The following is a 17,167-nucleotide window of genomic DNA, read 5'->3' as shown; positions in this document are numbered from 1 at the left end:
CTCTGGCCCCCTCCTCCGGCCCCCTCCTCCCCTCCTCCTCCTTCTTGGAACATGGCTGTGTTTGGAAGTGCATCTTCTGCTGGAGTGACAGGACTTTCCCACTGCATCTCCATGGCACTTTCCTTGAAAATCCAACTTAGAATTGGGGGCTTCCTTCTGGACGAGTTTCTGCTCATGTCACCTGCTGGGCCTGTCTTGCTCTCCTGCCCTGCGGTGCCATCACCGTGGCCTCCTAAGTCTTGAAAGCCGCCTTGTACCTGCGTTCTGTCTCTAGATTGGCTGTTCTGGATTCTTAGCTCCTCGATGTTTAGAAACAGTAGACATTATTTGTGTTCTTTTGGAGGAAATGTCGGTTGGGGTTATATTGGCACTCACTGGTTAAGGGAGAGTGGATGTCTTAAAATTAGGGGTTTTGCAGTCCATGAACATGGCATGTTGTACCATTTCATTCCGGTCTTTTAATTCCTTTTTTGTTTTTTTAGTTTCTTAGTTTTCAGTGCACAGGCATTGTACATATTTTGTTCAGTTTACCCCTACATATTTTCGTTTCTAAAATAGCATGGGTTGTATGTATCGACTCTGTATCCTGCCACCTCCTGCGCCTCGGTGTTTATTTCTGGCATCTTCTCTGGATTCCCAGGGTGCAGTCTTCTCATCACAAGTAGATGCCCTGTCCCATGGCTGGGGTTTGTGAGCAGTGCTGGGTGGACCCTGACCTCAGGGAGCGGAGGCTTGCCCTCCACAAGCCCTGGTGGTCCTCCTGAGGCTGCCTTTACTCAGACGCAGGAAGCTCTTGCTGTAGTGGTGGCCTTGGGGTGTGGGCTCTTGCGCATTCACGGCTGTGGAACTTTGCCTGTGGCTTTTTCTGAATCAGTAGGAGTAGACTTTGGTTTCTCCTTTGTTCTGTCAGTGTGGTGACTGGCCTTGATCAAGTCTGAGTGTCACCTAGCCTTGTGCCTCAGGTTCCACACGCTGCTGAGTCCAGTGTCTCAGGAATGGCCTCCACACCTGGCTCACAGTGGTGAAGTCCAGTTCACACTGACCTTCATTTTCTGTGCAATGGCACTCTGCAGGGACCTGACCAGGTGCTGGGTCCTGCGACTCCTCCCTGGGGCCTGGGATGAGGCTGCCGGGGACAGCTGCCCCTCCCTTGTCCTTCCCCACATGAGGAGACAGCTGTTGGGTCTCGGTCTCTGGCTCTGTGGGCGGTCAGTCTGTGCTTCGGAGCCCTGTGTCCCAGCAGAGTGGACTAGGACAGATGCTGCTCTGCCTTTTGTTCCCTTTGCTAGATTGTGGATCAGGCTTTGTTGGCCTCACAAAATGTGCTGGCCAGCCTCTCTTCTCCTTCAGTTTCTGAACAAGTCTGCCTGTCTGTTATTATTTCTCTATTAAATGTTGGCTGGAATTCACAGGTAAGCCGTTGGGCCTGGAGTTTCCTGTGTGGGAAGGGTTCAATCACGAATTTTCTTTCCCAGACATGGATGTTCAGATTTCCACTCCCCTCATGTTGGTTTTGGTCCCTTTTACCTTCAAGGGGATTTGCTGGCTGTCGAGGGGCCGTCCATGTGGAGTGTTCCTCTGTTGGTCTGTAGGTACCCCCTGCTCCCCTCTTGTCAGGGTCTGCTTCTGTTTTCTTGAGTGCCAGCAACAGAGGAGGGTTAACTGACCACCTGGGCCCCCAGAGCCTGTTTTCTGCTTCATTCTGTCAGCTTGGGGCTCAGGGAGACCTGCACGGTGTGGGAGTGGCTCCCTGGTGGAGTTCAGGGAGAAGTGGGAGCTATAGCCGGGCTCTGGGGGCAGCCAGGGAGGCAGCAGCTGGTCATAGGAAGCCAGAAGGCATGTGGCTCCCCTCTCTGTGATGCTGGGGTCATGGCCACGACAGCCCTGTGGCCCCCTCCCCCTCGCCTCCCACTCTGCAGAGGACCCTTGGGTGTGGAATGCAGCGGGACCATCCTGGCTTTTGTAGCTCCTGGGAAGAACTGTGCTTCCCCAAACCCACCCAGGGCTGCTGTGGCCTGCAGGTAGCAAGCTGTGCCTTTACCGGCCTTGGTGAAGAGGCCAGGCTCGCCTCTCTGCCTCCCTTCCTCAGGCATCAGGTCAGAGGGCTGGGACCGGCTGGTGATGGCCTACCTTCCTCCTGGCCAGCGTTCTCCTGTCCTGGGCCACCCCCAAGGCTGTTGCTCCTTCTCCTCCCTCTGACAGTGAACAGGGTGCAGCAGAGTCACACATGGCTGCTGGTGGCTGATATGTGTAAACTACGGCTGCTGGTCTCCCAGAGCCAATGACCAGGATGCTCTTCGTGGTGCCCTCGGAGCACAGAGCTGACACTGCATTTAGACCGCAGGGGGCAAGAGCAGTCTCAGAGGCCTGTGCTGAGAGCCAGCCGTGCCTGACACCTGGGAAGGGGGATAGCACAAATGGTGGCCCTGTGCCGGCATGTGGCCCAGGAGGGGTGAGTTGGCTTCTCCCTGGGGCGAGGACGGTGGGCACCTCTGCAAAGCCCTTTGGGGAGCTGCTGTCTTGCTGGTGCCTCTGAAGTTCTGCTGGGTGTTTTAAGCAGGGCCTGGCCCTGGCTCAGCACAGTGCCTGGCTGGAGTGTTTTGAAACCTAGCGCCTCTCGCCCGCTGGTGCAAGCCGCACCGCCAGAGATGGGAACGTGGCTGGTGGCTGGAGGCCCTGGCCCAGGCCCCAGCAGAGGCAGCCCACCCCTGCACCACACCCTGGGCCGGGGCCCTCTGGGAGCTCCTCCCACAGTCGTCCTCTCACTGTGGATGGCTCCTGGGGGCGGGGGGTGGCAGTCTCCAGGGAGTGTTCAGATCCTCCCTGCTGGGCCTGCGGGTCTGTGGCTGGACGGAGGTGACCACTGTGTGGGAAGAGCCCCCACCTACCTCAGCTCGGTTCTGAAGTTGGTGTTTCTCCTGCTGGCGTTTGGGCCCCTGGGGTCCTGGAGCCCAGGCCAGGGGGCAGCGAGGGCTTTGGAGAGTGGGTTTTCATCTGCAGAAACCACCTGTTTACATGGTTTTCGTCTCCTGGCCAGGACCCATGCAGGAAAGCACAGACCTGAGCGGATCCTAGATCTGCTCCGTTTATGGCTCTTGTTTTCAGAAACAACAAAGGGAAGGGAAGCTTCTGTCTGGACATCATGGCTGGCCTTAATTCAATCCAGCTGGCCCCAAACAGGCCCCCTTCCAAGGCCAGGAGCGTCTCTGGAGCTGGGCAGGAAAGGTGGTGGGAGGCCGGCTGGGCCTGTTCCTCTGGAGCCTGAGCCTGGTGGCTAAGCCCTGGGGAGAGCCAACCCTACATTTGCTCAGGACCCTCAGGCCAAGTGGACCAGCCTGGGAAGGGAGGAGCCTGGGGTTGGAGGCATTTTGTGCGTTAACGTGTTTGTCGGCTGCAGATACTCCAAGGGCCCCTGACCTACCCTCTCCCCAGCCTTCTTAGAGACTCACAGCTCAGGGGGTCCTGACCCACACCTGTGCCCTGGTGCCATGGGTCTACAGGACGGCCGGAGGATGTGGGGTTGTGCCTCCGACACGGGCTGATCCCAGGCTTCTCAGTCCTTTGGTGTCTCATGACTCCTCTTAGCACCCTTCTGTATCTTTCCTTGAAAAATTCTCCTATTACCTTTATCCCACTTTCTGTCATCCACCTGTGGACTGGAGATTGGTGGTCAGAAATTGATCCTCAAAGATGTGGTGTCGGAACCTACCAGGAGCCTAGCCTCGGGAGGGGTGGGAGCTTAGTGCGAGCTGTTCTGGGCTTCCTGACCCCCCCAGCCACCCCTGGGCCCTGGCCTTTACCACTTCCCCTGTGCAAGGTCACAGGCTGCTGGGGAGGACAGGGGCTCTCTGGGCTGCCGGATCTCCCAGTAACTGCTCCTTCCCACAAAGGGTGGAGCACTGTGCTCCCTCTTGGAGGAGGGGGAGGAGACAGGAGCAGCATGGAGCTGCCTGGAGAACTGGCCCAGCCAGCGCTTCACTACTGCAGGGGGTCTGTGGGAAAGGGAAACGGACGGACGGAGCCCAAGGGAAGCCGGCAGGCAGCCTGTGGCCCAGGGCCCTGTGCATGCCGCTGAAGTCATGAGGATGGTGGCTCTCAGTGTGGGGCAGCAGCCCCACGCCCCACGGTTGAGTCCTGCTGTGCAATTTTGCATGGTCGGAGGAAACGTGTCTGCAGAGAGTCAGAAAGAGGGCATGTGACCCTGACGTCATTGTGGAGTAAGACACACAGGCTCTCCCATTGCTCAAAGGGACTAATTGGCATTGCTTGTCCCTGGCACCAAGTTCAGACTTGTCAAGGCCCGGCCAGGACCTGCTCCCCTCAGTGGGCAGACAGTAATTTGTCCCTGGCCCCAGCTCCTTTGCCCTTTCCCACTTGCCCAGCCTGCAGCCCTGTGGGACTGTGAGGGGACATGGGTGTGGGTACAGTGGGCATGGTTCCAAGGCGCAGCAGGCATTTGGACATTGGACGTGCTTGTCCAGGCTGAAGCCAGAGAAGCCTGGGCTAGGGCTGGACAGGGAGTGGCAGCACCAGGGACAACTCCCCTACCCTCTCCCCTTTATGGGAAGGAGTGGTGGTTTGTCCTGTCCTGGGGACACCCTAATGTGTGCACTGTGGCTGTGTATGGTGCTGGTCCTCGGAGGTTGGTGGTGTGGAAGCTGTGTTCTTCGGGTCCCTGTCATGGCCTCTGTGTGACACCCTCTCTGGAGCTGGGAAAAAGCATGGATGGAGGCTCTCTGAAGGACTCCTAGGAGTGACCTGGCCCCAGTTGGCCTTTGCTGACCCTGAGCTGCAGGTGACCACGAGATGGAGGTGCTCCATCTGCTGAGGAGCCACTGGACAGGTTCCGTCCCTGCAGAGCTTTAGTTTGAACTTGGCCAGGCTTACTCTGCAGACAGGGCTTGAAGAATGTGGGCACAGTGAGGACACCCTGGGGGGGGGCAGGGGCAGGCTCTATGGCCAGCCGCACTGCAGCCCATTCCTTGGGCCATGTGAACCCCATGGTGTGCCCTCCACAGCCTGGTGGAGGGCTTGTCGACACCTTTCCTGCAGAAGGAACAGTGGTGTGGTTTGTTAATCTTCAAGTATCGACTTTCCATCAAAGCACATGCAAATTTCTTTGCAAAGAAAAAGTCTGAAATGAAACCATCCACTTACTGTGGGATGGAATTTTAAATAGTAGCTTTCCCTTAACAGTGAAGTGCTGCTTCTGTTTATCCCCATTTGGTGAAGATTGGCATTTGACTAAGGCCCCACGTGCCCTCCTCTCAGCCTTGCTGGGGCTTAGCTCCTGCCAAGCTGAGGTCGATGGCGGCAGGGCTGCACCCAGGAAGAAGCCCCTCCCCACCTCTTCCGGCTGCTGTTGGCTGCGTTCCTCACAGACTGTGGCTCTGGCCTCTTCCTCCCTCATCAAAACCCCGTGGGGTGGCCTCCACAGCCTGGCTGAGTGTTAGCACCGAGGCCTCCTTGGGACATCTCTCTGCCACCCTCTTACAAGGATGCTGTGGTTACAACCAGGATCCAACCCAGGATCCGATTCCCTTCTGAAGATCCTTCACATACTCCCCTGTGCAAAGTCCCTTTGCTGTACAAGGTGACAAGTTCACAGACAACAAGGATGAGAGCCTGGGGTGTCACTTAGCCAACCCAGGCTGCCTGCGGCAGGCTCCCGAGTCCCTCCTGACCATGGGCACCCTCTGTCAGTGTGGCTTCTGTGGGGCCTGGCCGAGGTTCCAGTTTGCAAACCCCAGCTTGGTTGCCAGGAGGCTGTGAGCACAGCAAACACAGGGCTGGCAGGGAGTGAGGAATGGGTGCAGGTCTGGGTTGCATGCACCTTGCAAGGGGCCTGGCTCAGGGAGCAGCAGGGCCTGTGGAGGAGAGGCTGCTGTTGTGGCTATGACAGGCCCAGGACTCTCACTGGACTGCTCCCACAGTGACCTCCAGCGCCGAGAAAGCTGCTCTGACTGCAACTGGCATCTGCACTCCCGCAGGCATGGAGGAGGGCCTGGCCTGAAGGGGACCCAGGGCCACCCTGCTTCTGCAAGGTGAGGTGAGGGTTCAGAGTGGTCTAGGATGTGCTGCAGGGGCAGCCAGGGTCTGATGGGGAGCCAACCTGCGGGGCAGGGCTGCACACTGCCTGCCAGCTGGTGAGCAGGCTCCAGGCCTTTGCAGATAAACCAGTCCATCAGCCAGCTGAGGCCCAGCAGCCAGCCCAGGGAGGAGGTGGCAGCTCTGCGAAGCAGTGATGGTGATAAGTGGCTGTGAGGCCACATGCTTCAAGCCCTGCCCCAGGTGCTCCCTCAGCAGCTCGCGGGGCTGACAGAGTCTTGAGGTCTCCAGGGAAGATCTGGCTCATTCAGCAGAATCTCAGAATGCATCCAACACCCAGAGCTCAGAACCTTCTGGGGTCCCAGGCACTTCCAGGTAGGATATATCTGTCAACTTCTCTGGCAGGATGTATCTGTCCACTGAGCTGGGAACCTAATAAACCCACTCAAAGAAGACCTTGTGCATGACCTCCATGCTCTGCCACTGTGTGTGCACACATGTACACACATACCCCACACGCATGCATGCAGACATAGGCACACGCACAGAGCTATACCCATAGGCACTGCACACACACAAGGACACACATGCACAGAGATGCACCTATGGACATAAGCATGCACACACATGAACACACATACACAGAGCTGGGCACATCATGCATAGAACTGGGCACACACATGAGCACACAGAGAGCTGCACCCACAGGCACATGCATGTACATACACGTGAACAGAGAGAGCATCACCCATAGGCACATACATAAACACACACACAGAGCTGCACCCATAGGTACATGCACACACACACACACACAAATGAATGCATGTGCACAGAGGTCACCCATAGTACATGCACACACACATGCATATACACACACAGAGCTGCACCCATAGGTATGTGCATGCACACACATAGAGAGCTGGACCCATAGGTACATGCACACACACATGCACACACATGCACAGAGCTGCACCAACAGGTACATGCACATGCACATGCACAGAGCTGCACCAACAGGTACATGCACATGCACATGCACAGAGTTGCACCCATAGGTACATGCATGCACACACACACAGAGCTGCACCCATAGGTACATGCATGCACACAGATACACACAGAGCTGCACCCTTAGGTACATGCACATACATTCACAGAGCTGCACCCATAGGTACATGCATGCTCACAGACATACACAGAGCTGCACCCATAGGTATATGCACACACACACGCACAGACCTGTACCCATAGGTACACGCACACACACACACACACACACAAATGAATGCATGTGTACAGAGATCACCCATAGGTACATGCACACACACACAGAGCTGCACCCATAGGTACATGCACACAGGTGTGGTCTGAGGTATACCAGAGACTTCTAGGATTAGAACGAATTCTATGCTACGCTAACTTCTCCCATTATGGCCAGATTTCAAGGGAAAAGACGAGTGCTCCGCACTGGATTCCCTCCTTCTAACAGGGCGTGACCCCTGGTGCAGCTTGTTTGCTTTGCCCCTCTGAACCCAGAGAGTATGTGTCACAGGCAGAGGAGCCATTTGGGGGCCGAGGGGCTGAGGGAGCCTGGATGGGCTAGAGGGGCTTTGCAGGCCTCTGTCCACTGGCCTGGCTTTGGGTTGGTTGATACAGCGGTCCAGGCAGTGATGGCCCAAGTACCCAGTGCTTGGTGGGAGAGGTGGAGATGGAGTGTGGCTGCTTGCTGGCCCTGTGCCTATAACCCCTCCCCAGCCTCTCGTCACTGCCAAGCTGGCCTGCCCTCCAGAGCCTGCCCTGGCTCCCTGTCAGCCTGTGTGGGTGGAGTGAGTATGAGTGTGAGGGTGTGCAGGAGTGTCCTCTGCCCACAGTGTGTGGGTGGAGTGAGTGTGTGCGTGAGGGTGTGCTGGTGCATCCTCTGCCCACAGTGTGTGGGTGGAGTGGGTGTGAGCATAAGTGTATGCAGGAGCGTCCTCTGCCCATGGTGTGTTGGTGGAGTGAGTGTGAGCATGAGGGTGTACAGGAGTGTCTTTTGCCCATGGTGTGTGGGTAGAGTGAGTGTGAGCATGAGGGTGTGCAGGAGCTTCCTCTGCCCACAGTGTGTGGGTGGAGTGAGTGTGAGCATGAGGGTGTGCAGGAGTGTTCTCTGCCCATGGTGTGGGTGGACTGAGTGTGATCGTGTGGGTGTGTTGGAGTGTCCTATGCCAACAGTGTGTGGGTGTAGTGAGTGTGAGTGTGCGGGTGTGCAGGAGCGTCCTCTGCCCACAGTGTGTGGGTTGAGTGAGTGTGAACATGAGGGTGTACAGGAGCGTCCTCTACTCCTGCAGAGGTGGAGTGAGTGTGTGAGCGTGAGAGTGTGCAGGAGTGTCCGGTGCCCATTTTGTTTAGGTGGAGTGAGTGTGAGTGTGAGGGTATGTAGGAGCATCCTCTGCCAACAGTGTGGTGTGGAATATAAGCGTGAAGGTGTGCAGGAGCATCCTGTGCCGACTGTGTGTGGGTGGAGTGAGTGTGAGTGTGAGGGTGTGCAGGAGCTTCCTGTGCCCACAGTGTGTGGGTGGAGTGAGTGTGAGCATGAGAGTGTGCAGGAGTGTCCTGTGCCCACAGTGTGTGGGTGGAGTTAGTGTGAGTGAGGGTGTGCAGGAGCGTTCTCTGCCCATGGTGTGTGGGTGGACTAAGTGTGAGCATGAGGGTATACAGGAGCATCCTATGCCCACAGTGTGTGGCTGGAGTGATTGTGAGGGTGTGCTGGTGCATCCTGTGCCCACAGTGTGTTGGTGGAGTGAGTGTGAGTGTGAGGGTGTGCAGGAGCATTCTGTGCCCACAGTGCATGGATGGAGTGAGTGTGAGCGTGAGGGTGTGCAGGAGTGTCCTGTGCCCACAGTGTGAGTGGGGTGAGTGTGAGTGTGTGCAGGAGCTTCCTGTGCCCAATGCATGTGGGTGGAGTTAGTGTGAGCATGAGAGTGTGCGGGATCACCCTGTTACCAGAATGTGTGGGTGGAATGAGTGTGAGCATGAGGGTGTGCAGGAGTAGCCTGTGCCCATGGTGTGTGGGCGGAGTGCAGTCATGGGGTGTGCAGGAGCAGCTTGTGCCCACAGTGTGTGGGTGGGAGAGTGTGAGCATGAGGGTGTGCAGAAGCGTCCTTTGTCCACAGTGTGTGAGTAGAGTGTGAGTGTGAGGGTGTGCAGGAGCGTCCTGTGCCCACGGTGTGTGGGTAGACTGAGTGTGAGCCTTTGGGTGTGTAGGAGTGCCGTTTGAGTGTGAGTGTGTGTAGGAGCATCCTCTGCCAACAGTGTAAGGTGGAGTGTGAGCATGAGGTTGTGCAGGAGCATCCTCTCCGCACAGTGTGTGGATGGATGTGAGTGTGAGGGTGTGCAGGAGCGTCCTGTGCCCACAGTGTGTGGGTGGAATGTGAGTGTGAGGGTGTGCAGGAGCACCCTGTGCCTATGGTGTGTGGGTTGACTGTGAGCGTGAGGGTGTGCAGTAGCATCCTCTGCCCACAGTGCATGGATGGATTGAGTGTGAACATGAGGGTGTGCAGGAGTGTCCTCTGTCCATAGTGTGTGGATGGAGTGAGTGTGAATATGAGGGTGTGCAGGAGAGTCCTCTTCCCACAGTGTGTGGGTGGAGTGAGTGTGAACATAAGGGTGTGCAGGAGTGTCCTCTGCCCACGGTGTGTTTGTGGAGTGCGTGTGAGCTTGTGGGTATGCAGGTGCGTCCTCTGCTTACTCTGTGTCGATCAAGTGTGAGCCTGTGGGTGTGCAGAAGCGCCCTGTGCCCATGGTGTTTGGGTGGAGTGAGTGTGAGTGTGAGGGTGTGTAGGAGCGTCCTTGCCAACAGTGTGGTGTGGAGTATGAGCACGAGGGTGTGCAGGAGCGTCCTGTGCCCACTGTGTGTAGGTGGAGTGTGTGTGTGAGGCTGTGCAGGAGCTTTCTCTGCCCTAGGTGTGTTTGTGGAGTGTGTTTGAGCTTGTGGGTGTGCAGGTTTGTCCTCTGCCTACTGTGTTGGGTCAGTTGAGTGTGAGCATGTGGGTGTGTGAGCGCCATGTGCCCACGGCGTGTGTGTGGCATGAGTGTAAGCATGTAAAGACATCTGGCGTGCAACTTATGCTTGTGCATGCTCCTCAGACTTTCTGAGTGCACCATGCCTGCTGCCTTGGCAATTGCCTGAGCACCCAGAGCCCCTTGTCCTGATGGAGGACGTGGGCACCTCCCTTCTGCCAGACGTGGAGGACTTTCTTCCTGTGGTCAGCCCCCATTGTGGTGAGCTGGGACCTGGGGAGTGGGCCACAAGGATTGGGGCGGGGCCCACGTTGAGTCTACATTTTGTGGGCTGCTGCCCACTCCCACTGGCCTCCAGGGCATGTGTTGACCTTGGCTACCTCCCCCCAGGAGTTGAGAGGTGAGTGAGTGGGCTGGTGGCCTCCTGTGCCACATCCCTCCTGGTGCCTGGTGGTCAGGGTTAGGAGGGGGTTTCCCTCCAGTCCCTTCCTCTCTCTGCCTGAGGCTGCCTCTGGTGCCCTGCCCTGGAGAGGCCTCTGGCGTTCTCTCTTGTGAATGGGGCTGTCCATGAGTTATGGATACCCAGGACCCGCAGGGTTCTGGCCGAAGGTGGGGACTGCTCAGACCCCAGGGCAGGTGTGGCTCCACAGCCTGAGAGCAAGGAGGTCAGGAGCTGTGTCCTGAGCAGGAGGCTTCAGTTCCCGGTCAGGACTGGTCCACGCCTGTGAAGCCTGGGGCCCTGGCCGGGGCAGGTGGCCCTGCAGAGCTGTGAGGGTGCCCCTGGGGAGGAGGTGCAGCAGGAAACAGGCCTCCTTAGGGCGGTGACGGGAGGACCTCCACTCTGGCTGTGGCCCAGCCCCTGCCAGGAGCCCCTCACCTCTGGGCCTGCAGGTGGAGGTTGCAGACACTCGTCTTGGCAGTGCTGTCCGACCCCGGCACTCTCCTTCCAGGCTTGGGAGGCTTTGCCATGTGGGAGGGGAGATGGCCATGCCCTGGTGCCTGCTGAGGGGCCTCCCGAGCAGGGACTCCTGTTTGGGCCAGTGTGGGGTGAATGCCTTTAATTGAACGTCCTCTTTTCCCACTGTTCCCATTAGCAGTTTTTGGGGAATGGGCTGTCCTCACCCTTGCCTGTGTCTGGGTGGGATCTCGGTGCAGAGAACAGGTTCTGCTGTCCGTCTTCTGGGTGTGTTGGCATCTGGGTGCCGTGGTCCTGGGGTTCTTGGCAGACCTCTGGTGTGTGGCCGCAAGCCCCTGGCCTGTTTAGGTCTCTGTTGAGACCTTCTCTCCAGAGGCAGCGAGTGACTCCTTTTGAGGACCTGCTCAGGCATCAGTGTGCACTCTGCGTGGTCAGGGGCTGGCAGGGTGCCAGGGGACCAGCCCTGAGCCGCATGCCGGTCCCTGCTGGGCTGGGAGGGGTAGGGCAAAAAGGTGGGCCCGTGAGTGCAGGTTGTCAGGTTCCTTCCTGTGGCAGGTGGCCAGGCCGAGGAGGAAGGGGACCGCTGCCCTGGCTGTCCTTGGTGAATGGCCATGGACACAAGTTGCTATGGTTGCTTGTTCCTGGAAAGGGGAGGCTGTGGGACGGGCCATGTGGTGCCGGCAGTCTGGGGAGGTGTTTTTGCCTGCGTGGAAGTGCTAATGTGTGAGATATAAAGCGCACCCTCGCCTGTCTGCTGGGAAGCCCTCGCTGCACCAGGCTCTGGGCACCACCCCGGCAGTGGGCCGCCCTCCCACTGTCACGGCCCAGTGGGTAGCTCCACGTGGTGCTGGACGAGAGGTAGTGGGCGCAGAGTGACAGCCCGGTGCTGAAGCATTGGACATTGCTTCCTGTGAAAGTCCTGGGGGTCCACATAGCTGGGTCTCCCCAGATCTCAGTGCCAGGGTGTTACCAGGTCACCAGAGCAGATCTAGCTGGCACCCTCTCCACTCCCCAAACCCACCCTGTGCCAGGGCAACTCCACTGTGATTCTGGGCCCATGCATTTTGGTGTTCCTGGGTCTGTACCGTGAGCTCCCAGGGCCAGCCTCACCTGAGGCAAGGGCCAAATGTACTTGGGACCTCCCAGGCCTGTCCCTGGTGGTCCCAGGGATGCTGAGCACCTGGAGTGATGGGAGAGGCCAGGCCTTGAACTGCAAGACCCTTCCAGGTGGCCCTGGGGAGGTACTGCTGCCCACCATTTTGGGAGAACCCTGAGTTCTGGCTGCTAAGGGCCACTCCCTGTGTCCCAGGAGGCCTTCCCACAGTCCGGGAGCTGAGTGCGGCTGGCCTGCAGATGCTGTATTATCAGCCACTGTCCTGATACATCATTTATGGACGTTTCCGGTGCTGCCTGGGGTATCAGCAGGAGCATGGGGGCACCGATCCAGTTTGCTTCAGCCTGCAGGGCCCCGTGACCAGGCAGGCAGGAAGCAGCAGCTGGGCTCCGCTGGAGTTTCTGCTGTAAATAAGGTGGGGGTGGTGAGACTGTGGCCCCACAGGGTCCAGGATGGAGGCCAGTGCCAGGCCCTGGCTCTGTGCACCATCCTGGGCGGAAGAGGCCAGGACTGTTTTGGATCTGGGGTCTGAGCCCTGCTGCCACCCCTGATGTCACTCCCACTCAGCTGGTGCCCTGTGGGAAAGGTCTGCGTGGGATCCCAGGTTAGGGGACAAGGACAGGCCCATCAGCATGGTGGGGATTGCTCTCAGGGGAGCAGCTGAGGCCAGCCTGCCTTCAGGAAAAGCCCAGGGGTGAGCAGTGGGTGGGTGGCAAGGCCTGGGGGCTCAGGGGTGCCGCTGGAACAAGATGCCCAGTTGGCCGCCCTGTGGTCTGACAGGCAGGTGCCAACTGAGGCCAAAAGCCCCAGCCACTTGGGTGGCAGTGAAGGATACCAGGGCTTAGGAGGGCACTGACCATAGTCCTGGCCCCTGGGGTCTGCCTGCTGCCCTGCCTGGGGATGGACAATGGAGGATGGAGAGATGGCTGACTGGGTCCTTTGAGATCCATGGGCAATACCCAAAAGACTGTCCATCACCTGGCATGCCCCACAGGCTTCAAGTCCCCCCTGTAGATAGAGGAGTCCAGGGTCAGAGCCCGAGCAGACATTTACTCTCCTATCTCCAACAGGTGAACACCCCGTCCCTAGAGCTGGAGACATTCCCAGGGGCTACAAAAAATGGTGGCCAGCGCTGCCAGGGGGCCAGGTTAGATAAAGAACCAGTCTTTTCTGCTAGGCCCTGTGTTCCTTTACTGAGAGCCCGTGCTGGACTCTCCTGCTCACGCGTTCGTGCCTGGGAACATGGGGTCACCCACGGCCCTCTGGTGACTGTGAAAGCTGGTCCTGCCTGTGTCTGGGGCAGCCTGTGGCAGGCAGGAGGCACTGGGCTCTGAGTGTTCAGAGGAGGTTCCTTGGCGCTGTGCCCTGGGAGGTCCCCAGTGTGGTCCGCTCCTTCTGCCGGGGCTGCCTGTGCTCTGGGGAGCGCAGGGCCTCACCAAGTTGGATAGGGAGACTCCCTTCAGGCAGGAGTCCGTGGTCAGGGGATGTATGGCAGAACTCTGCTTCCCCACTGCTGGTGTGGCACTCCTCGGGCCAATTGGAGGTCCAGGCTTCCCCTGGTGATGATGAGGCAGGCCGTGGCAGGGAAGGTCCCTGACTGCGTTCAGAGCCAGGACGGTCCTGTGACTGGGCAGTTGCCTTGCCCTGGCTTCTCCAAGAGCCGCCCAGCACTCAGGTGCTAGGCCTCCAAGGGCGCCAGGACGGGTGTCGGTCTGCGGGGGAGGCCTTCCCGCAGCAGGGGCTGCTGGCTGGCAACAACAGGGTGACTCACGGAGCCGTAGCAGGTCTATTTTTACTCTCCCGGCCGTCTTCTCTCTGCCCCCTCGGTGTGGGCTGTTTCTTCTGTTGTAAGAAATGCCCTGGCTCATGGAAGGGCTGCTCAGCCCAACAGTTAGTCTGGAAAGTGACCCTTCCAGGACTGCCGCGGGGACTGTGAACCAAGTGCCAGAGCCAAGCAGCTCCGTGGGAGTTGGGGAAAGAGTGGGCAGGCACACGGAAGGACGGGGTCATTTTGTTGCTGGTGGGAAATGTCAAACATCACCTTCTCCTGCTGCTTCAGATTTGAGGTGGCTAACAGTGGCTCTTGCTATGGCTTTCCCTCTCCCTGTCTCTCACAGTGGCCTCGGACCCTCTTTGGAGGTGACCACTCCCTCTGCCCCTCCAGCTACCCTTCACCCGCCATGGCAGGACCAGGGCTCATGGGTCCGTGTCCCGGCCAGATGTGCTGGCGGCTCCTGTCCGGAGCTCGCCTGCTCACAGCACAGTCCTCGTATCCCGCGGGCCCGGGAGGCAGGAGTGATGTGTGTGAGGCCAGCGGGAGCAGGGCCATGCGTGAGGACCACTTTCAGGAAGAGAGGCCCTCGCCTTTCCTCTGGCATGGTTCTCTTTGCCCCTACTTGAGCCTCGAGGTTGGATGAGACAGAACAAAGTCCATCTGGGCACTGGGCTTGGGCCACAGTGACAAGAGCTGTCTGTGAGCTGAGCCCAGCCGGCAGCCTTTGTGGACGGGGCCTGGTGGGCCTCCCAGGTGGCTCGCAGGACACCTCCTGGCGCACCTGCGGAAGGAGAGTCTGTTCCCATAGCAACGACTGAGCTTCCCTCAGCCAGTGCTGCAAAGCAGAGACCTCTGAAGAATGAATTTTAAAGCCTTGATTTTAAAATACTTATCTGCACTGGGGAGAGGCTGTGTCCCTCAGCTTGCTACATACAGTGGAGTGGGCCGTGGGGCTGGGACTCCCAGCCGTGTCTTGCCCAGGCACAGGACAGGCAGGCCGCTTCCCCAGCAGCTCCTTGGTTCCTGTGGGGAACATGTACATGCTGCCTAGGATGGCCAGGAGTCGAAGTGGCTGTCCTTTTACCCACATTGTGCTTTAAGAGCTGCCTGCGTTAGGGGAGAGTGGCCTTGGCCTCACATAGCCCATCACCCTGGAGAACGTGCAAGCCAGTCTTGCTCAGTCCAGGTACCCGGCCGCAGGCCCTCACGTTTTTGTCCAAATATCAGCTTTCGAAATACCTCTGCAACAAATTTGTGAAAAACAGCAACCCCACCCCTTCCTGCCTATCCCCGCTCCTCGGCCTGTTAGTATCTCCCTGACCCCAGTGTGCATCTCCCAAGTGGGGAAGGGGCTGAGAAGGCACTGCAGGGCCCCAGGCTCCTCTTCTGGGCACAGTGGGGCTGAGTCCCCTGGCTGCTGTGCCCAGGGAGGTCGTGGGGGTTCCACGTCAGAGCCTGGGAGGGGAAGCTGTTGTTAATGGGCAGGTTTGGGCAGTCAGGAATTTGTGCTTTGATTTTCTTACAGCAACAATGTCTTCATGTGGCTGTGGGGCCGATGCTGGCCCTGCACGGAGGCCTGGCACCCCCAGGGGCCTGCCAGCTCTGTCCTTCCTCTAACTGGTGCACACTTGGGGTTCAGACTTGGGGATTGTCAGAAAGGCCACCAGAATGGGTTTTCTTGTGCTGCACAGAGGGAGCCGTCTGAATGGGATGTGGGCAGGGTGGCTTTTACCACATCAGACTGCTAAGTCTTGCTCTTGGAAAAGCCCTCCAATAAGACGACTGTGTTGACAGATTCCTGCTGGTGGTTTCCTCCCTAATTACCTCTGTAAGGGCTGGACCAAGAGCTGCCATCTCCTTTAGGAACCAGAAATGGGGCTGAGTACCTGTCTGGGAGCTAGGCAGGGCAGGTAGTTAGGGGAGGTCCTGGCCCCGCCACAGGAAACTTGAGACCCTCCTGGGCTGCGAATAGCAGGCCCCAGGGGAGGGACATGGGCAAGCCTTGGGTTTGCTCCTCCCTGGCCTGGACTGAGTTGGAGGGTGGGGGCATGTAAGCTGTGGTGGTGCTTATTGTCATGGTCAAGTGCTCCCACCCCAGCCGGGTGGTCAGGAGCCAGGTAGGAACCTGTTTGTCAGGGTGGGCAGCAGGCGTATGGGTACCCCATGTAGTCCCCTGGCACCCTGAGGACTGAGGCGGGGTCTGGGCAGAGTGCCTGGGAGGCAGCTGTCTGGAAGGGTCTTTGGTGGGGATTGCAATGTGTGCCCTGCCCAGGGACTCCACTCTGCCTGCCTCAAGGTGTCTGCCAGCCACACCGGGGATTGCCGTCTCACATGGGATTTCTCTGTGCCCGTCTGGGGGCCACTGTCTGGGACCCCTGTCCGTGTGGCTGCCCTCCTGGTTAGGTATAGTGTTAAGGTGAGATTGCGATAAACCACAGAGTCAATCACAAAGCAGGAGATGGAAACTTTATTCACCACTTGGCGGTCTGGATCCACCAGCTGTGGGCCATGGGCAGGCTGCAAGTCCACACCCTGTGACCCCCTTCCAGGGTTTGAGTCCACCTCTTATAGCCCAAAACCTTGTTAGAGCATAAGTGGCTGTTGCTGTGTTGCTATGACCATAAACGTCATGAGATCTAAAATCATAAGCAGGAAAGGAAGTGGGCCCAAACCTCCGTAGTTGAGTACAAGTTAAAGAATGGTTACTGACATAAAGACTGTAAGAGAGAACACTTTTACATTGTGCAAGAATTGCCACTGTGGGTTGCCAAGCGTGCTGTGCGAGGCAGCTGGTGATGGGTGCAGAGGTGGGCTTTCCCTGGCAGAAGCATGCCTTCCAGGACTGGAGTCTCAGGGCCAAACGGAGTCCGTTTGGTCATTGCCTGTATAGCCTGGCCCATAACAGCAGGAAGTGGGCAAAGTCGTGCCCAAAGCCACAGACCCCAATGGCCTGGGCTGCTGGCGCTGACTGCACCTCCCTTGCCCTCACTGGAAGCTGAGGGCTGGCGGGAGGCCACAGGCCAGCATCCAAGCCAGCAGCACACACCCCCCTCACCTGTCGGTTGCTGGCACAGCTGGCTCTGTGCCCACAGACCGCGCCAGCTCTCCTTCCCCGAGAGCTCTCCTTGCCAATACCCTCAGTGGTGACACACTGCGGGTGTCTGAGCGTGCAGCGAGAAGCCTGGCGGGGACTCCCTTACGCCCCAGACCTGCTGCTCCGTGTGTTTCATTTCCCGTCCTTCTCTCCAGCAGAGACTCAACTTGGAAACTAGTGCTTCTTCCCTAAACATGGTGTTTGTCTTGGCCAAGTTCC

The 17,167-nt window shown here is 58.2% G+C and overlaps 1 protein-coding gene across 5 annotated transcripts in view; it reads left to right on the top strand.

The window, feature by feature from the left end:
• The window catches only part of Stk32c (serine/threonine kinase 32C), a 66,333-nt gene that overhangs the window by 18,740 nt on the left and 30,426 nt on the right, over window positions 1-17,167 (top strand). Inside the window, exon 1 of one of the 5 annotated variants that reach the window (XM_058580768.1) lies at window positions 5,869-6,044. The exons of the other annotated variants lie outside the window; for them this stretch is intronic. The gene's annotated coding sequence lies outside the window, so the exon portion shown is untranslated. Of the gene's footprint in view, window positions 1-5,868; window positions 6,045-17,167 lie in introns of those variants that run through there. 5 annotated transcript variants of the gene reach the window in all.

This window comes from Marmota monax, unplaced genomic scaffold (genome assembly GCF_021218885.2).
Source record: "Marmota monax isolate L192 unplaced genomic scaffold, Marmota_monax_Labrador192_F-V1.1 WCK01_AAM20220418_F8-fsc00076, whole genome shotgun sequence".
Taxonomy (NCBI): domain Eukaryota; kingdom Metazoa; phylum Chordata; class Mammalia; order Rodentia; family Sciuridae; genus Marmota; species Marmota monax.
The sequence above is the reverse complement of the archived record's forward strand: the minus strand, read 5'-3'. Positions and strand labels throughout refer to the sequence as shown.